At 38.1% G+C, this 22047-nt stretch overlaps 1 long non-coding RNA gene across 1 annotated transcript in view; it reads left to right on the forward strand.

Annotated features, from left to right (window-relative positions):
• Window positions 1-19338, forward strand: part of LOC124178100 — a 33094-nt gene extending 13756 nt beyond the window's left edge. The window contains exons 2-3 of the long non-coding RNA XR_006869741.1: window positions 6365-6469; window positions 18231-19338. This is a non-coding gene — a long non-coding RNA (uncharacterized LOC124178100). The remainder of the gene's footprint in view (window positions 1-6364; window positions 6470-18230) is intronic.
• The last annotated feature ends 2709 nt before the right edge of the window (window positions 19339-22047 follow it).

A 22047-nucleotide genomic window follows, 5' to 3' on the forward strand; every position in this document is an offset into this window, starting at 1 on the left:
CCTCGGCCGTCGGGAGGATTTTTATATCCCTGTTCATCGGCAGTCGAGGCGATACGGAAGGTTCGGGTGGATGCTACCCCAGGTGTATATAAAGGTGCACCAAGGTAGCCGGTATAGTCCGATTAGACCGTCGGTAGGCGAAGTCGTCGAGAGCTGGAAACGGTAGATATCGGTCCCTCGGTGGTCGGGATCGTTGTCGTCCAAGTACCTTATTAGCTTGCGCCGAAGCGCGAAATAAAGAATTTACAAAGAAAGAATTAGTTAAAAGTAGTTATTGCCTATTTTGTATCGAGTTCGGTTGGAGTACCCTGCTGAGGACGCGTAAACTAGAAATAATAACGGTTGTGTGCCCTTGTGACGGGCGACTCTGAAACGCCACGTTACAGTGTGTAAACACATGTGCACTGTGGTTAGACAGGAACAACAATTACAATTAGTGACTAGAAAAAAATCGATACTGAATACAATTGTATCTTATGATTGAACAAAATTTTAACACAAATTGCAGATATGATTAGTAACTAGATGTCAAAAAGTTTCCTACATATTACAATCGTAATTGACAATTAGTTTTTTTTTTTTTTTTTTTTATCTCATTACAAATTGCAATCGTAATCAGTAATTTGTCTAGCCTCTAGCTGGCCCAAACAAACTGGGTTTTACTCTATGATCTATAATAGGACGCCACGCATGCGGTTCCTCAAGCATCGTAGAGGCGCGGATGTCATGTGGCACCGATTGACTGGCTCCGGAACACGTTACTACCGCTTCCTTCCGCCGCACACTCGTCGTGCATGGTAATCGGTGCTTATTACGATACGCTAGTCGTACGACTAGTAAGCTAAACGATAGTCGAATATCCGATTATATTGTATTAGCATCGATTTGATGTACGAAGTTTTTAAAAATTCTTCTTTGAAACTCTTGGATGGGTCGAAATGTACGTGAAATTCCACGCCGTTTGATGATTATTGTTATTCATTTACTTGAGATTTTTCATTCCCTGAAACGGATTTAAAACTGGTTTTATAATAACAAATGTCGTAAACGAACGTTTCACCATTGCAAAAATTATTTCTAATTATTATTGATTCGTATTGGAAACAAACTGTTATAGGATCTTAGGCTAATTACTGAATCTATGTGATTTTTATGAACAAATTATTACACGAATATCCTGCTTACCGTAACAGTATTGTAGATGCGTATGAATAAGTTATTTTTTTCGAGTATCGCAAAACGGCAGAAGGTTGATAAATTTATAAGAAACAAACGCAGTGACAATCGATAATTGTTACTGATAGTAAATTTCACAGATTAATGTATTAATACATCACTTGGATATTGCAGCGTCTAGATGAAATTTTAATATTAATTCGGGGTTAACAAAGTTCAGCAGAAAAGTTAACTTTTCTCGACGAAAAAATATTCGATGAGGACATTTTTTATGATATTTGTGTTCCGCACAACGATGTTCAAGAACAGACCGAAGTCGTAGACAGTTGATGGCAATTCAATTCCGCCTTTCCGCCTTTAGCTCTCGTTCGCTTTCGCCACTTTTCCAAGGGGTTTTACGAATCAGCTAACAGCTTGTCGGAACTCAACATGGATGGAGAGCCATCGATATTTCAATCCAACGATAGCGACTGGTGAGAAAATACCTGTTGATCAAAGAGATTACTTTCGGCCCATCCAATATCGAATTTAATCATCATTGCTCTTTTCCTCCTTCTTCATTTGCGTTTGAAGATTCAAAAATATCAACATTCCATCGTAAATTGGCTTAAAAAGATCACAAGTGTCAACACGGATTACACTGATGATTTGAGGAATACAAGGGATTGCAAAGGATTACCTAAATTACAAGGTTCATGTAGGATTACAAAAGATAGCAAAGGGCACATGAGATTATAGGGCATATGCACACCGGATTACAACAGCAACTTACCCTGTGGCCACACTTCTACTCACGCCAGATAGCATCATGTATTCACGAAGTGACGTAACAATTATTACAGTAACTTTGTTGCAAAGGAATCCTTCTCGATAAGTGTTCGTCGAAGGGGCAATAAGAATCGAACTAATAAAGTGAAAGAGACTTTTCACTCTTTACACAGACACATTTGGTTATCTAGATCATTGCTAATACAGACTATAAGGTGATAACTTCGTAAAGTTCCAATCAAAGTTCTACCAAGAGGCCACGATCAGAGGTACACCGTATACATAATTACAGGTTTATCGACTTACTTAACTCACAGCTTCACGTACATTTTACACTGACGCATACTAATGACGAGAAATGCGAAAATGGTGTGATTGAGACTGCGATAGAAAGAATGTTGCCCACTGCAGCAACTGGTCCAGGAGAATATAAAGACAAGATTGAGACAGATAAGGGCTGCTCACGATCGGGGTTTGATAAGGTTCCATAGTCGAGGTACAGATGTGGATTTGAACCCATCTGTCCTCTTCGAACCCTTGATTTTCGCATTTTGTGCAGTGGCTATAAAATGTACGAGGAAATTACTCAGAGGCCGTCAATACTTCCTACTTAATGTCAGGTATATACTGCCGACTTTAATCTGCGCAGCCAATTGAAACAAGCGGGGGTCTCGAAGCATTGTGCAGACCAATTTCTTACGTAAATTATATTATTAAACTCTCCGTACTCAGGATTACATTCGATAAAGACTTGCGAGGCCTTGTACGTGATACTGATCGTTAAGTGGGTTCACTCTTCGAATAATCTGAAAATTTTGGACGCTTCACTGGCTAATTCAGGATAAGTAATTTAAATTATTCCGCATAATTCAAAGATAAACTATCTTATAAACCATCAGCTACATGTGTCGGAACTGATCGTCACACGTAAAACGTGCAGTGATAACGGAAAGCCGCATTCCTTTCACGTGATCTTTGCACAGATCTTTGTCTTGAAATTCACTGCTATGAAAAAACATCTCACGTATCCTGGAGAGCGAAGGACAAAATTACATAATTCCTATGGAAATGGCCGATAAAGTTTTCGTTTGCACATATCATGCAGCTTTTTGACGACAGTTTGTCGTATTTGTGACGAAAATATTGAGGACAATTTTGAAAGCAGTGCGGGAGATAACTGAAAACCTGTAACGTATTGACATTTTTCGCGACTTCCGTAAAATTGTTTCCGTAGTTTGTACTTCGGGGTTGAACTCGTTACTTACAAATATTTGGCTTTAAGCCATTGGTCGACACAAATCCATCAACATGCCCGTTTTTTTTTAAAAACACTTTCTTCTTCTCTTCACTTAAAATTTGCCAGTAATCGCCAATCTGCCGCTGCCGCAAAACTTTACACCGACCGTTGTCACGTGTAAATCGATTAAATAATTACGCTAGTAAACGATCGCTCTCACGATGAAGACGTGGCGGCTAGGCTGGCAATTATTGTACTAATCACATCGAATTATCGTAAACTCGACGTTACGCGGCAGCCAAAACTTTGTCTATTAAATGAGTACGCTACACGATCTTCGCTGCGGGACATGAATGTGTTTGCACTTCGCATAGTCAACTGTTACGGAAATCGATTGGATGGAATGCGGTGCAAGTAGTTAATTGACATGCTACGATGTTGACTTGGAAACACCCTGTGTAAATCAGTAAGGTTACTTTCAATATTACGCGGGTCGGAATATTTTCCAAACCTAATGAGGGAGGTAGTCTCACATCTCAATGACTTTTTGCAATAATTTAAAATTTTTTACACATAAAAGAGAACGTTGTAAAGCAACACGGAAAATTTGTTTGTTCCTTTTTGATGGTAAATCTTGCTGGTTACCTTTATTAGATCTGGCTTGCACGATATCTCAACTTTCACGCGTCTGAAAAAAAACAAAAAAACAAAGAGATTATGAAAAATTACATTTTTCACGATCGTCTGAAGGAGAATCATGTAAATTTGATGAAAAAAAAATATATACATATATTTAATGGCGCGAACTCTTGGAATTTTCTGCCTTTTTTCAACTTGAATTGTTTAAACAATGAATTAAATATTGATAAGTAATTTTCATAGTGCTTTAGAAAATAGCGACAAGTGTACGTTTTGATAGTTTCTTTTTTTTTTTCTTCAGATCGATGAAAGTTGTATGTACAAACTTTGAAATTATTGAATAAATTATACTACGAAAAAAAATTTACTAAAAAAAGGCATCGAAATGTGAGACTACACCCTTTAGACGTCGAAGGTTATCTCGAGGTGCATTCTTCGTGTTATCAGGAAAATGTGCGCCCTGCGGAATAGAGATATGGCCACTTGCCAAAGAACATAGAAGTACTTCTAGTGCTTATAGTAGTTAGTTGTCGCTGCAGTCGTCGCGCCATTGCCTTCGTTAGTTATAACACTTTGCAGCTAGAATTTATACTGTCTCGATGATTTTGGGAAAGAATCCTAATCTGTTCTTGGTAAAGGTTAATGAGCTCATGCTGTACACTGATAAAAATTTCATTTGTTAGATAGTTAAGAACTGAGCGGTAACCGGAAGTAAAAATTTCTCTCAGTGTAGGAAGGTAAGGATTTTTTACATTTTTTTTCATCAGTTACGCTACTCTCGTCTTCTTCTTCTTCTTCTTCTTCTTTGCTATTTTGGTATCTTTTAGAAAGAGCTTTTAGAGAGGTAGAGAGAGAGAGAGAGAGAGAGAGAGAGAAAGCGGAAAGAAGGGGTGCTGAGAGGAAGGAAATGCAGACGGAACTTAATTTAGTTCGCGGGCAGAAAAGAATATAACTATTACGTGGAGGCGGAAGTGCAGGCGAACGACGTTGCACCGGGATGCTACTTGTTCCGATGCACCGAGCTGTGCTGTTCTCCTGGTATCCCGTGTGCAACGGTGCATCGTTATTGAGCCGGAGTAGCTGGGAGGTTTGCGGCTCGCATGTGAGGAATACCTATTTCCAGATAATTCAGACACAGTGTTTCAACAAACACGTCGTTTCAACATTTTTTTCAACTTTCCAATTTTCGTTCCGCTTCCTTCAGGAGTTACTTTACTTTATGAAAGAATTACTTTATTCGATCTATTAAGCATGCAAAAGAACAACATTCGAACAATATTTTGTAAAATTTTTATTAAAAAATGTCGAAAATTCAGCCGCGTTGGAAAGAAGCATCCTTTCGGTGGCCATGATAACTCCCGACAGCTTCATCTGAAATCAAAAGATTAAATATTTTCTGTTAGCAGGTAAGTGTAGCTCGTGATTGAATGGAAGATTGTTAAAAAAATTGAAATTTGAATTTTTGGCAGAGTTGGATGCAGAAAAGTGCGATTTTCGGTGAAATCCACGCTTTGCATTGCCTTGTAAAATCAATTGCGATCGAAGAAAAGACAATCCTTCGATCCATCACTGATCAATACTTGTTGTCGACTGTATCGTGGAAAAGCGCGACAAATCAGTATCGCGATCAGAGGGCGCCACCGGCAATCGAAGCGATCAAGCTGAGGATCGGAGCGCTCGGCGCGAGAGATCATTCTAAAATTATCACTCGGTGTGATAAGTCGCTGAGCGGGACTCGGGGCAGCAGATATATCCATTAACGATGCTAATTAGAAGACGTGTAAAAAATTTGAATAACATTTCGAAAATATAGTTTTGAGAAAAGAACGAGATATGGTCGAGCTTAATGAGAGGAATTTCAAAAGGATCTCTCTCCTAGACTTTTACTCCAATTGACTCGAAAGTTTGGAATAATATTCTTGACATATTGTACTATTAGATAAATAAAAATGGATTTTTTTCCATTTCCAAACCCGTGTAACCCCTTTGTAACCATCCCAAAAATGAAAAGTTGAGTTTTCACCAGATCTTCACGATTTAAGGTTAGAAGATCACCTTGAACGATTTTTAGACAGATGGCTGGGTGTGTGATCAATTTTTTGTCCAACGATACATCTCGGGAACGAATGAACGGATTCTTACGATTTTGATCTCTACTGACGCTGATCTTTCAATTTGAGAACTCATCAACATCTGGATTCGATTGAACTGTTAGTTTTTGAGTTACTTGGTAATTAGATCTGTCTCAATGAATATTTTATTGGATAATGTTAGTTGCAGGGTCGAATTTAAAGGCGTAGAGGCCATAGGGCGACAAAGAAGTGGGGGGCCTTTAATTATTGTTCAAACAAGATCCTTGCACCAGTATCATTAAAATGATAACATTCACTAAGAAGAGAAGTACGAAATTTCTTCAGAGTTACTACAGTCTGCTCTGGTTAGATGACGTTTACGAACTGCACTGGGAAACGTTTTTTCGAGTTCATTATTAAGCGTGTAGTTTTCTAACGTGTTTCCTAATTGGTTCCATCCATTTTTTAATAGAACGAGGACCAAGAAGGAAGATCTACGTACGTCGAGATGATATTTTGGGCCTTCTTATTCGCCTTGGATTACTTACGCCAACTTCAGCCTTTCCCACCGATGAAGGTAAGAATTTCCGTACTTGCACAACGTATACAAAGATACCCTATTCTAGCCTTGGGTCGTCGATGCCCAAACAACCACCACTTGAAGGATAAAAGGTTTTATTGCACTGCACGTGCAGGCCAGTTCCTGCATGTCCGAAAATATCGTGAGGTGATTTACGGGCATCTGGTTTGTCTTAACGGACTGTTGCTCGATAAGTTCTGACAAAACAAATAGATAGAACTGTAAAAGGCATTGTAAAGATCCTTCGACCATTGCCATGTCATATTGAGAGGATACCAGTCGTTTTCTGGTACGGTCCTTCTGGTACGCACGTGCACGTAAGTCTGTTTGGGTTTAGACTGCCGTTAATATTATTTAACTACAAGATTAGCGTAAACGTAGATAAATGTTTCCCAAAACGGTTGGAAGATAAAAGATATTCAGAGGAAAATACAAGATTGATTTGAAATGAAACGATGAAGATTGGAATGTGTTATGAAAAGAGTATATCAATCCCTAAAATACGTAGGTGATGCTGAATGGGTCTAATATTCAGGGACGTTAGGCATTGTTGTATAAATATTTTTTTTAAAAATAGGTGTAATGTAAAAACGTTGAAATCAAAAGGGAAAAATATCATTAAGACGAATACGCCGTTCAAGATCGTCTTCATTCGTTCTCTTAAAACACTAGATGATTATAGTCCTTCAGTTTCTTAAAAAATTAGACTAGATATTTTTGGGTCATCTAAATGACCGTAAATTGCACAAAATCTTTATAGAATCGTTAATTACTTTCTTACTCTATTCTTGATTCAGAAACAGACATCGTCAAATTTCTTGCGTGATATTTTTTTTTACACAAATTTCTAGCCTGTTCAATTTTTGCGCTAAGCGAACAACTCCTCGATTCTTCTACCGGATGAATTAATTTTCTATTTCAGTTTAGCGAGAGTTTGATTAAGCATCAAAGTATGATTGACAACGATTAATATTTTCTTTTCCGATAGCGGAATGAATAATACAATTCGTTTCATCACCGGAATTATTTTTACAAATTTGAATGTACCTTGAGTTTGATTAAGCATCAAAATATGATTAAAAGGTACATTCAAATTTGTAAAAATAATGCTGGTGATGAAACGAAGTGTATTATTCATTTCGCTATCGAAAAAGAAAATATCAATCGTTGTCGATCAAACTCTGACGAGAACCCCGTAAAATTAATCTTGGCTGTGCAAATTTCAACGAGTAGTACTACTTATTTCAATATACTAATTCTGAATCTAAATTGGAATATTGAGCTGCAATGAATCTGTTTTAGTTCAGGATATATTTACGGGTTTTATTGGGCTACAATTCGAAAATAAAGCATTCTATTCTCGTGCCGTTGCCAATGATCATAGGCTTTATTTTTAACGAACAAAATGGCAGCTTCCAGTAGTTAACGGATCTCTCATCATCTGAAATAGGGTTTTTCTTCCCCAGATGCGACGTAAATTCAACGATGTTGCCGTTTGCCAGTGATAAAGATCAAACAAATCGTTTGAAAATGGAGCACTATTCATTCGTCCGTGCTGATACTGTGAAGCAAGCGTACTGTGCCTGTTAGGAAATTAAAATTACTCAAGCATGGTGAACATTCATTTCTTTACAAAGAGTTGAACGGTGAAGGAAAGATATCAAATCAAAACGGTGAAATGAATGGAATACAACAGGAATGAAATGTCGAATAAAAAAACTCAAGGTAGACTTTAATCGATAAACAATTTCTTCTTCTCGGTCGAGTCATCGGTAAAGGGTCGCATCTGCGTCAACTTTTAGAGGTTGAAAAACACAAATATACAATTTGTATTCGGTTGAATACACAAGAGTAGAATAAACAAGGACTTTCACTATATTCAAGATTAGACGTTTCATTTCATAGTCACGGCCTATGAAAAATTAGTATAAATTGAAAGTTTACTCTGTAATTAAAACAAAATGGAACACAAAATATGTCGGTATACGTGTAAATAATTAATACTTACTTCCGTACACATTCGCATTTTACCGTAGATACTCACTTGTAAGAAACTTTATACCTAATGCAGTAATTTATTGCATCAATAATATTGATTAGATTTGAAAATTACAATTGATAGGAATAATAATAATAATAATAATAATAATAATAATAACAATAATAATAATAATATCAATTATTCGCAAAAGTTGTAATTGAACCGAGAATAACGACTAATTACAAATGTAATTCGAATTTCATTTCAACCTTATTAGAAAGTGAATGTATAATTTGTTCATTATGTTTCTATAATTCTGAAAAAATATTTTCGGTACACATCTCTCTAGAATCCCTGAATTCGTTTTGAGCTTTATAACGTCGTGGCAACACAGAGACTCGCGAAAATTGTTTCAAATAACGGATTATTTCAAAGCACGTGCTTGAACTCGGCCAATTTGTTTGCTCGGTCGTAATTGGCCGACTTTTATTTCTTGTCGACAAGGTAAAAAGTCTAAGGAGAAGAAAAAGAAACGCGGAAACGGAAAGGCGATCAATCGTATGAAAAAATCATCGTCCATTTCTTTTTCACCAAATACGGCTATTTTCAACTCCCGATACTTTTCAATCAACGTCATCGGCAGCCATCCGAGATCCTTGATAGTCTTGATGCAGGCTTTGCCTTCTTCTCTGTATCGAAGACTAAAATTGCAGAAAAAAAAAAAGTAAAAATGCAGCCAGCGAACGTTGAAATTACGCCCTCACCGTGAGCTAAATTTCACATTCCTGTTCGGCTTCGGGAAATATTTTTTCTTCCCCCTCGCGCCCTGCCGGTCTAACTGTGACCGACGCTCGACGGGCTGCAATCAACTCATCAATTATTTACAATATCGATATGACACGCCGTGCCACGTTGCACCCCCGGCACCCCAAACGGCCCTGACTCTGGTCGACCAAAATTAGATCTGACCTCCTGGAGGGATGGTTGTCCCCCATCGCATCAGCCAGCGTTGAAATTTGATTATATTTATATCACAAGGGTGGTCCGTACGGCCGTTGGTGAACCTCTGAAAAGTGCCGGCGTGTATTTGATCGGCGGTTTATCAAAAATTTTTAACAATTTTACAAACATTTTTTTTTTTTTTTTTTCAAAATTTCTCGTCGAATTCCGAAGAGATAAAAAGTCAAATAAATACAAACATTTTTAATTGTATAACTCAGGCAAAGGATTGTTTAAATCAACTGCCACTTATTCGACTGTACCTGTTATGTCGATAAAACGTATTTTCAATGCAACTAAATATCGTAGTTGAATTAATTGAAGACGGATGTGTTTCGTGAATCGGAATTTTACACCACATTGGATTGTCATTTTCGATTTTGTAATTTGACTTCAGAGTCGTGATCAGCCACCCAACCACCCAACGAGTACCAATTTTCATAAAAATTCAAATGTTTTTAGTTTCTCTACAGCTTATTGAATAATTTAAATTTTACAAATCTGACCTCGGATTCGTGATTAGCCAATTTTCATTCAAATCCATTCATCCATTTTCAAGATATCCTTATTTTTGTTTGATTCTTTGAAATTTTGTCAAGTATTTAAATAATTATAAAAGTACCGAACCGATCAAAGCCAAAATCTACAATTAAGGGCAAAGAGAATTTGTGAATGCTTGTGTTGGAATATTTCGTACACAAATTTTGCCCTAGCAGATAAATGCGTGAGACCGGGACATTAAAAAATTCTATCCTGAAAAGAAAATCATCCAAGACGAGTATGCAAATTCAAATAATCGTTATTATCCCTGAAAGCTCCGCGGCATTTTCTTCGGTGAGGGTTTCGTGCTAAATTCTAGCATAATATTACCAAGGAAAGATACTTCTGAATAGTGCCGAGGCAATGATTTGCGATAATTGAGCATAACGACGCCGATATATCTCAGGGGGAACCCAGCTGTTTTTTATCCACCTCAGGGAGGTTACATTTCATGAAATTACGGCACACAACCAGCGAATTGAGCACCGTTCCGGGACTTGAAACTTTGTAACGGGCTAATTTTTCTCGCCAATAAATCTCTACCGTTGGATTTTCGAACTATTCAAAAGCTGCAGGAACTATTGTACGAACGTTACAGCCATTATATTTACTCACGCTTCGTTTAAAGTTAATTGAGCTCGGCTCTGCGAGAGCGGAATATCTTTTCGCGCATTGATTATAATCGTAGCTCACGATGCCTCGCGGAACAGGGTTGCGGGTCTCAAAGGACCTGGTGCACACAGCGTGCTTTGCAAACATCCCTGGAAAATTGCTTCTTTGAAATATCGCTAGCTGATCACATAATCTAAGCTGTACCCTTCGTGAAAACGAGCATTTTCGCTCCGCTGTTGAAGGAACTATATTCTTTCAATGCTTGAAGCGCATTTGTACGATTGATCTCGATGATAAATAATAGTGCTGTAAGATTTAGCCGGCTTGGCCGGCCAGGACCGTTAATCTGACTAATTTCCTCAAAGTTAGCTGGCTAAAACGATTAGCCGGTCAAAAAAGTTTGCTGGTTAACTGGCGTAGTTGATTGAGTTGATGGTTAGCTAATTTCGGTCGGCTGGATCTAAAAGCCTAGAAAATCGGCAAGGAAATGCATTTTTCACCTTTTGGATTTGAACTTGGAACTGAAATAAACTTCATTACATTCACTTTACAAAATTATTGTTATTCAGTTGTCAGAGGTGATCTAAAAAAATTTATCGGTCAATAATAACACTGGTCTGCAAAGAAAAATTATTTTTTTTGTCCCCATTGTTTTCACGCATGATAACATCGTGTTTGGTGCTCTAAACACGGAATTTAACATGCAAATAAATACAGCACATAGATTTTACATACAATGTTCATTTAATTATAAAGCGATATGATCAAAGTAACAACAATTACAAAAAAGTGAAAAAAGACTAAAAGACTACGGTCTAAGTTTCACAACGAAAAATACTAATTTTACAGTGACAAGTTATAAAAATATCAGTATATTCATCTTGTTATGGTAATATAATTCATGTTATTTTGTAGTTTTTTTTCTTTCCATCGTTTCCATTGAAGTTTCTCGGCGAATCGACCAACAAAAATCAGCAAGCATTGCTGCTGACCATTTTCCTCCTTTCTCTTACGACTAGCTAAAACCTATTTCGTACGTGTATACGTTGTATATAATGTTAACGCATAAAACGAATGAAACAAAAACCTAAATTTATGATATTTCGGAAAAAAATTCATATCGAAAAATTGAGACGTGATAGAAAAAATCGGCAATCGGGAACAGATTCAGAGCATCAAAATCTTCATATTTATGACATAGATTTTTGAAGGAGGATTTTGTTGCAGACCAGTGTAATCAGCTAAACTGAGAATAAAAATAAACATCCGTCAAATCGCGATACTTGTTTGGATTAACTTTTCAAAGCAACTTACCAAGCTCAGACTATTTTCGAATAATTTAATGCCTATTATTTCCCAATTGTAGTTAGTACGTTATTCAGTAATATTAAAGTTAGGTTCGCTCAAAAACGGGTCTGATTGTAAGTTGCAAACATCTATTTACGTGGTATTTTGGTTAAAAGTTCGTAACGAAAAGATGAAAGATTCATTTACTTTTCAATTTTCTGCAATTTTAAGTCTGGCCGGTTAGAATTAGCTGATTAGCTATTTTTGGATCGACCGGATCGCTGAAATTCTCCATTACCAATGTAATCGACTAGGGAAAAAATTATCTGTATCAGAATCCATGACTGAGTAATTAATTAAGCAATCGTTATTCAGCTTCTTTGACGTTGAAATTTGTATTGATTTAATTAACATCTGCACTAAGCCTAATATTCCATCGAAAATTCTAGATTTTTTCTCAATTACAGCAGAACACGTTGAGGTTCAGTCAAACAGTAGTATTCCCCCTTTGGATGTTTCCGAGAAAATGGCTGCGAACATATTGCAGTGGCTCTGCCGACTACAAGGATGACCTTTTTTGATAGTTCCATCTTCGTTAGGGGGATGAAATACGCGAAACGTGCAAGCTACTCTAGGCGAAACCAGGTGTTGGCAATTAACACGGACATGTACCTAGACGCCGGGATGCGACGATGTAACTTCTTGTTATTTCGCCTTGGGAACTAAATATTTGTGCAGCGCGCTTGAACCTCGAGATTTTTATTACATTGCACGTTCACCTTAACACCGACGCCTTCCTTTGCCTTCAAGGAAAGTTACGCGTGTCTCTTCGCTGCTGCAATTACCTCTCTGCAAGCTACCTGCGCCGTTTATTTTACGTCTGTACCTTTGCGAAATCCTTTTAGCCTTGCCGTGCTCAGTAAAGATTGAAAAGTTATATTTGGAGGTAGTTTATTACGCTACTTGCATAATATTCGATATCAGAGTTCCGGATGCTCGGTTCGCGGAAAGAAAATTTTTGCTATTTTCAGCGAGTGAGGGTTTCAAATTACCACTGCATCCCACAAGGATGGGTGAACTTTGGTGAAGTTTAGTAGAGAAAATCTTGCTGTGGTGGATTAGAACGCATGCTGGTTAATTGGAATGTGAAAAATTTGAAACTTTAGTAACACCGTATGTACTATTACGGAGAGCATAAATTGGATTCAAATTTTGATTACACTCAAAAAAGTACTAGATTTCAGAGTTGAGAACTAAAAAAATTAAAGGTATATGAATATTGACAATTAAGAGATTGAAAAACTGAACAACGTTTGGTATGCAAATATGCGTGCAGGTTTTTGTTGAAGTTACTGTATAAATGCTCCGGGTTACTAGATCGACAGTACAATTAATCATAGAGAAAATTTATGCCAACAGTAATATTTTTTCCGTCTTGAATGCCTCAGAATTCGAATGATGCCATATATTTGAACGAATTTCTGGTACACTCGCAACCTTGTCTGAAGGGACACGTCGGAGAAAGTAAAGTTTTTCTTTTGACACGAAATTTTAACGACTTATCGGTAAAGTTTCATAAACGACTCTTTACTCGCATGTTTGGATCGATTGTACTTGGTGAATTTCGAAGCATTGTGTCAAATAACGTTAAAAATTGACGTTCGTTCGAAAGCTTCTTGCGCTAAACCTTCTCTAATAAAAATTTAACAGCTCTTAAAATAATTCCACGGCTCTCCTGATATCGTATTCTGTTCCCTTACAGTATTTTATATTGCCGCAATATCGAACGGAGCTTGCAATCTTGCATCATACTCGCAATATTGATGGAATGTTCCGGATATCTCCGACTGCGAAATAAGATTCGACGATATTGTTGCGAAATTGCAACGTCGCGGTAGTCATTTTTTTGTTACTTACAGGATACATTTTTTTTTGCAATTTCTACATTATACGTCGGTACGTACACGATATTCCATTAGCATAATTTTTCGTTGAATTTATTTTTACGCGTGTTGAATCGTTGAACAAATTAGGCTCTTGTAACATTTTGCCCATCAATTCATTATCACGCTTCGTGCGACAAATCCAATCATATAGCACAATTATCACATCGTGAGGATATTGGGTGTTAGACTTGATATTTCGGATATTTAATTAGTCGAAGCGAATTTTGCTCGAGTAAAATTTGTTCATTCCGATTCACAAAAAGGATGTTGCTGTATTAGCATTTTGCATTGCTCCCAATTGCGTCCGATCTTGTTACTCTTACTGATTGTGAGTATCAAACTATTCACCCATTTGTATGGGTGCGATATTACCCCGTAGCAATCTAGCCAGAATCTCCTCACGGACGTGACAACGTTGTCACAACATCGCTGTAGATTAACTATAACATTAAGAATCTTGCAAAAGGATTTTGCAGCGAACTTGCTGCAACGTAACGTGCTGTATGAATTTTTTGAATTCCAAAACGTTAAAAAATGGAACAAAACTAGTATCTTTCAGTGAAATATTTATTGATTATTAGCGAGCCTTGCTGCAGCAACAGCAGCTATTCCAAGTGATCTAAAAACTAGCGCGTAAAAAGGTGATAGCCTCCTTGAACGGTAATTGGAAAAGGAATCATCCGCTTCCAGCATTCAACGTTCAGCACGGACGCACCGGGATGAAATGTTCGTGGCTCGAACGATCGGAAGTTATTTATGAGGCGGCATTCCTTAATAACACCTCCTGTTTCCTGCCATCTCGACGCTGATGTACCTACCCCTGTTGTCTAGCCGTCGAGAAAATCGTCAAAGGTCCGGCACCATCCCTGCTGTCGACCCTCGTCATTCTCGACGACAGTGGATACAAGCTACCTCTATGGGACAAGCGTCGCCATCGGCTTTCCAATTCACTAGAACCTAATGCGCGCTTTAAACTCTCGTCTGCGATACACGTGGGTATGTATCTCAGGTCAGAAAAAGCTTCGCGAGTTTGCAATTTGAATACTAAAGCCGTGAGACATTGTTTCGGGTACGCTTGACGACTGTACTTGTGAGAGAAATTTGTAGTTCCGGTTACCGCTCGGTCATAGACTATTATTATTTTTTACCGCAATCGAAAGATATAGTTCTAGGTAGAAAATGAAAATTAGTTTTCTAGCCGTTACCGAAAGTCTAGTATCCGTTACTTTTCTTTCTCATTACGATCACTCTTACTATATTTTCTTGTAGCTATTGCAAAAATTTAACGCTTGTGCTGCAATAAACTTACGTTAAAGCTTTGTATGACTAAAAATGTAGAGTTAACCTCAGAAACTGATTTTGCGTTGCAATTACCAAAAAAGGATCGACGATAGCGCAAAATGGTTACGTTTATCTCGTTTTTCGTCATTCCAACAATATTCAAACAGTTTTTTCAACGATACCTGCTTTACTCAATTTTTCTAGTTACTGTAACAAATGAAAATTTTCTCAGTGTGTGATTCAGAGACGACTAATTCCTTGGACAAGTCGATTACGTTGGCAATGGAAAATCAGAATAGATTCAACGATACGAAATTCGAATGGGTTATGTTACGTTTAACGGGCTGTTTTTCCATTGCAACGTAACCGACTGTCCAAAACATTAACCGTCTCAGGTTTATTGTCAACAAGTGTACACCAGTTTTAGTCCCCTGAAAATAGAGCATCATTAACCGTCATCCATTAAATAGCAACTTATTACGTGGAAAGTTTCGAATGTATTTGCTAAAGCGGTAATCAATATGCGTCAATTTACGTCATACGTACGTATGCGTTTGTTTTATTCAAATACCTCGAGTATAATTTAAACATATGCACATTTTTCATAAATCAGTCTTAAAATGTCAGCAAAAAATTATTATCAAAAAGTATCAGTCGATATAATGATAGAAAAGCTTTTGTTTCGTAATATATTTTCTCTAGGCTGATTGCATTTTCACAGTACAGTGAAATCCGGAGTAGAAATTCCGGTGCGTAAAATGTAAATGAATGATTAAATCTCGGGAATTCAAGTGAAACTGTGTGAGATGCTCACTCGTATCGGTAGAGGCAGATCAATTTCCGTTCAAAATATTGAACTTGGTAAGCGGAATCAGTAGGAACTACCGAACAATTAGGCAGCAGACAAATAACTAATAATGTTGGAAACTGGAGGGGTGAATAAAGGGTTGAGGCAAAGACAGGTTCGAATACCTAATGAAAATTTTATTTAAATTCGTCAAACAAAGTCTGCCGTTCTTTGTGATGAGCATTGTCATAGAATTTTTTGTCCGTATGGAAATGTACAACATTTTCAAATTCAAGACAAGTTTCGTCGCTGACATGAACGTTTCCAAATATTTACAAACTATTGTGTATTTAACGAGTAATTTCTTCCCGCTTTGTCCTGAAGTTTTTCCCATTAAATTAACGTATGCCGGTAAGAATAAAAAAGAATGGTATCCTGTAATTAGTAAGTTACTAAAATAAAAACTATCCAACATCTGTATTTTGTAATAAGAGAACAATGAAATACAAATTACGTAACGACAAGAGTAAAATAAAATTTCACAAATTATATTACATTTATTTTAACGATAAAATAAAAATCTAATCGATGCTGCATTTCGTTTCAATTACGAATTATAAACCTGATAATTTATATTTTATTGCTGTCTCGATTAAAAATTATATTCCTGATTTGTAATTTTTCAAAAGACTAATTGCAATTTCGTCGATCACTGATTCGGCATTCAGTCAGTATTTGATTTTACGATGAGTTTGCAAATGCTGCGTGAGTGCAGATAAGAATAAAGTAGAATACAAAGATAAAGTCAAGCCTTTAAAACAGCGGTGCTACGAAGCGACGAATAACAAAGAACTATTCTTAACAAATCTAATTCATCAGTGTATCATTTCACTAGATAACTCACTGTAATAACCTCGTTAGTCATCGGTAGTTGAAATCTTGGATCCAGATTACGTATTTAATTTTTCACGTTTGTATTATTATGTCTCAAATCTCTTAGAGTTTATAGGACTTGCGTTATTTTTCGTATAAACCTTTACATATGGCCTAGGTATATACTTCATTCCTTTGCAATCCTCTCTCTATGCTACTTATAAATTTTGATCTTCGTAGATGCGTGTTCTTGACTATCAATTCCTTTTTCATACAATTTAATTCTCTTTCTTTTAAATCATTTATTTTTTCTTTCTTACATTTCAATAAAATAACTCTCTCACTTCCGGACACAATGTTTTTACTGCCCAATTTAATATGTGTCTTCGTCGTTCTGAGGGGGTTTATGGGATCTGTAGGTTGGGGCCGATAGGATCACGTTAAGGCAATCGAAACACACGCATTCTTTTACTTATACGGTCGATATATTCCGGGACATGGAGTTACACCCTTTCTTTTACGAGCCAATTGTTATCAGGGTTGATCAGAAGGAACGAACATATCGAGTACAGGAGTCTTTTGTGTTGTATAAAATAACCTCCACGATCCAACACCAGGTGAGCTTAACAAGCGAAGGGCGATGGAAAAATGCGGCACACATAAATAATGTCGTAACTCTGCAGTATTCAATCGTGCCAGTCACTAGTTGTAAGAGATAAGTAGTGGATAACATAGAAATTTCCACTCAAGGAAATAAGTATGTGCAGGAATGCACGATGATGGTTTTGCTGTAATCGGAGCCACTGTGCATTTATGTTACCTTTTTAAATCTTGCGGTTACAGCAGCATGCAGAAATTCAAGTGTGGCCATACTAGTCGGTTCCAGGTTATTGAGAATAAATTGGCCGCACCGACGGAGTGAAAAGATGGAAGAAAAATGACCGTTTAAAAAAGAATAAGACAACGTTTCTATTTACTTAATAGAAGTGATTGCCAGCAAATGCGAACAACCCAAACTAAGATCAGAAGAATTTGAAAAAAGTTTTGAATTCGAACGTTCAAGACAATTGAATTCTGGTGTCTTTAATCAGATTTTGATGTTACTGGAAATCGAGATTTCCAGATTTTTTTTTACAAATAGTCGTGTCTGGAGCGGCTAAAAGTATATTTGTGTAATTACGGTACAACACATGTTTGTCAATACTATAACTATACTACAGCGTAAGATTTTTTTTTTATTGAAACATCATATTAAACCTTCCAATTAAAAAACACTTTTTCAAGTTCATATCTTTTCAAGTTCAATCGTTCGTATCTTCGCTTGTGATATTGGGATTTTCCCGGATTCATTTCTGTCACATAGTAGGGATGTTTTTTCACTCGGGTTCACCATAATTGGCAGAAATAACATTCTTGGAAATTTTTTGAACGGTTTTTAAACCGTGACTATAGATCCAGAGGATGTGGCTCACCCGTTTTTAACGTGCAGTCCTGTACCTTGTACTCAACGATGTCGGTACCTACTTTGGAAACCAAATCGAGTATGAGGTAAGGTGAGTATCACGTGATCGGCAGGTGGAATGGCTCACGATGCCTGATCGTCTACTGGACTGGCAGAGGCGAGACCAGCAAGAAGACAAGAAGCCCTTGACTGAACGGCATGCTGCACCTGCTCGTGCCAGCTATTCCCTGATTCCGATTCTTCACAGAACCAATGCGTGGCGAAAAGCACCTGATTTCCATCGTTTTACTTTAGCTGGAGAATTTGTGGAAAGGATGGATCGTTCTTTGTTGTTTAGAAATGATACTTCTGGTTGTAGAATAAACCTGAAGGGATCGTAGATAACGGTATTTATATTAACGGCCTTACGTAAGAATTTACGAGCAGCTACTGGCATAATTCTACAAAATTAGAAGTGGCGAACGAAACTGACGTCGATACTTCAAATTTCTGTCGTTGTGAGAAGTCTAGGAAAATTTCAGTTCTAATTGTTCAAAAATAACATGTATAAAATTAACGCGAATGGTCTTGCTTTATCAAAAGTTAACATAATATCGGGTTTTAAATGGAACCGAGTACTGATAAATAAATAATTTTCGTAATATGGCCTAAGCGGCTCTGATGGCACCAGAAGAAACTAGGTTTGCGGGAGAAAAACGAAAAATAAATTCAGAAAAAAACAGTATAAGAATAGATTTATATATATTCATATATATATATATCCAGGAAATTTGCTATTTGCGAATTATAGCTGTTTGAAATTGGCCAATCTGGTGGTATGTGATGTTTCAGAAGAGGGCTGCTGGTCGCCATGGACTCGACATCTGTCCTTAGCGATCATACTATGTAGTACTCATGCGATAGCAGCCCTCGCTTAATTTGCGGCTCATACCTCAATCACCCACTTTTCGCACTTGTAGCACAATATACTATATCATCACCACCTCGCCTTAGAACAAGGTGTCGACAAATATTGAAATGAAATATTTAATGTAATATGCAAGTGGTGGTCTGTTGTGAGTTCTACTTCAACGAGTAGTGATTGGATCTGTCCGAGTTTGCCGGTTATTGTACCCTGGTGCAATTCTTTTTTTCATTTAGAATTCTCTCAACTGAACTCACGTTATTTGAATGAATAAATGCTAGTGAGTCTTGTCCTGGAACAGCTGCTCTTTAAAATGAAACTAGAAACTTTCCAATTCATACACTGGGCAAGTATTTTCAAATTGTGATCCCAACGCCATCTAACAGGGAGCAACTTTTCGAGTGAAAAATATGATATAATAATACAAAGATCGTACGATTATGTTATTTCTATCTAATGCCCTTCAACGTGGCAAAGGTGGTTTGTATTACCGGTCGTTTTGATGGACGGATTTTTATTTTTATTATTAATAATCTCTCGTAATCCGTCAAAGTTGGTAAATTTTTCTGGTAGCAAGTAACGTAACTTAAGTTACTTGCCCAACGTACAACCGAAACTAGGAAAAATATCCCAAGGTACAACAGTCTTCCGAATGCACCGATACACAGAACTCATCGAGAATGGGTGGAGAATGGGGTGAGAAGGTGGAATCGAGTATGGAGCTTGACGGTGTTCGGCGAAGCACACAACTTAAGTGGCGGCTCAGGACCAGCGGTGCGAATAATTGGATGCAGAGCACGGCTGATCTGTTGGGAACACGGTGTCTGTACAGGAAATCTTCTTGGGCTCGGCCGCACCCTCTCCCCATTCCTTAAGTCCCAACCCCTCTGTCTCGGGTGCAGGAATAACTGCAGCACTCCTCGTTGTAATGGGTGTTTAATTGAAAACACGTCGAGGCCCCGCCTCGCCTCGTCCCGGCACTTAGAGGATCACCTATCAAGTAAGGTCAATTATGTGGGGTAACAATGAGCAGGGTTCGAGGGGTGCCGCACTGGTCGAACCCGAGTCCTGCATCGGGGATCGATATTGCCGGAGGAAATTGGTCCAGAGCGAGCGGAACACGAGCCTTTTCTTGGGGCGGTTTGCCCCTCCTGAACCAGGGCGGGGTGCGCGGGCGCAGCTGTCGACGTCCGGCAGGACGCGTCCTGGCCGCAGGAGCTGGAATCCGAGGCGTGCCGCACGCGAGTTGACTGCCCGCTCCAGCCTCTGATTTATGAGGAACTAACCCTTGCGCCGCGTACTTTTCCTGAATATTTGAGTGCCGGAGGGAGACGAAGAAGGCCCGAGGACCTGAAACTTGGACGGAAAACTTCTCTCGCCACTTCCATTACGGCTGACTAAGTGGGACTAACGGAGTGATCAATTTATAACGTCATTTTTGCCGAGTACCCTTTACAGCCGTGTTAAGAAAGGCTCACTTTTCAGTCACTCGTCTTCTCACGTTTCAAGACCGTCACACCCCAAGCGCGTCGCCTTTTGGATTCATCTTCGGGTCGTGGGGTTCTTTTACATCTCAACCTTTGACACGACCCGGATACCAAAACTTGAAATCGAATTTACGATACCTGATCCTGGTTCGACGATACCGTTCGCGAAAGTTTCTGATCGAACTTGAATTTTTTATTCACGATTGAATTACTCCGGTCTTCTCCGATTATGGAAACCTACGCTCCGAAACTGTGACTCAATTGTTATGCCGTCAATCCCATGTGATTGGTGGGTTTGGGGTGTTTCTGTAGAGGATTTACTTTATAGTTCAAAATCTTTCGCAGAAGAATAAGATCATTATGCTCAAGTCAGTCTAGGTGCTATGGATGAATCGGCCCTGGCGTTCGGATCAAGAAAAGACAGTTGGAAATTGCAACAGCGATGTTACAATTCGAGACATTGATGGTCAACATCAATGAAGAAGATGAAACAACGTCGCAAGAAATAGATCACTCGTCAGTTTGTGTGTACACCAGATTTCAATCAAGGTTTCGTGATTTCAAAACATTTTACATTACTTCAAATACTTCAGGGAACCTAAATAGTATCTTGATATTTCATACGATTTCAAAGGGTTTCAGAAGATTTAAGGGGATATTCGAAAATAACTATATTCATAAAATTAAAAGATTCGAGTAATGTTTAGAAACCTCTATCGGTGAAGAAAATACACTGAAAAACATTAGAGTTGGAAAAAAAAAACACTAGTGATTAATCATCTTGAAAGTTCTCATTATAAACCGACCATTTTTCAAACGTTTAATACTTCAGTTTGTGTTATTTAAATTTCTTCAGATTCATTTTCATTATGCAGTAGGGATGTTGTTACACTCGCGTTCACTATTCTTGGTTCAAGTAACATTAGTCGAGGTTTTTTAAATGGTTTCACATCTATTTCCAGCTTTTGATTCAAACGACGATGCCGATTCCTCATCACCCCCTAAATTCAACGATGTCGAATGAATATTAAATTATGTCACAGACGTTAAAGGTCATCGGAAAAGAATCATTTATCCAAATACCTTTCTCCACAGCGAATGTTGGTTAATTTCATGACGCAGCTCTGGAAGTCTCAATGGACTAAAGTCCTCGGATAAATAGTCCCGTAATAAGGGAAGCGTCGTTAAGATAGGATCTTATTGAAGAATGCGCGTCGGACCCCCCGAGGAATGCGGCTTGTGGCGAGGACCCAGCGCGTGCCATCTGCCGACCAGTTCTTGGGGTCCCATCAGAGGCACGACACCAGCAAGACGTGGCCAGCATGGAGCTCCCCTGGCGCGTCGGGTCTCTTTCGGCAATCTCACCCATGGCAGCTGCCTTCCTCCATCCGCCCTACGGGCATTTGCTGGCCTTTT

Source organism: Neodiprion fabricii, chromosome 3, assembly GCF_021155785.1.
Source record: "Neodiprion fabricii isolate iyNeoFabr1 chromosome 3, iyNeoFabr1.1, whole genome shotgun sequence".
Taxonomy (NCBI): domain Eukaryota; kingdom Metazoa; phylum Arthropoda; class Insecta; order Hymenoptera; family Diprionidae; genus Neodiprion; species Neodiprion fabricii.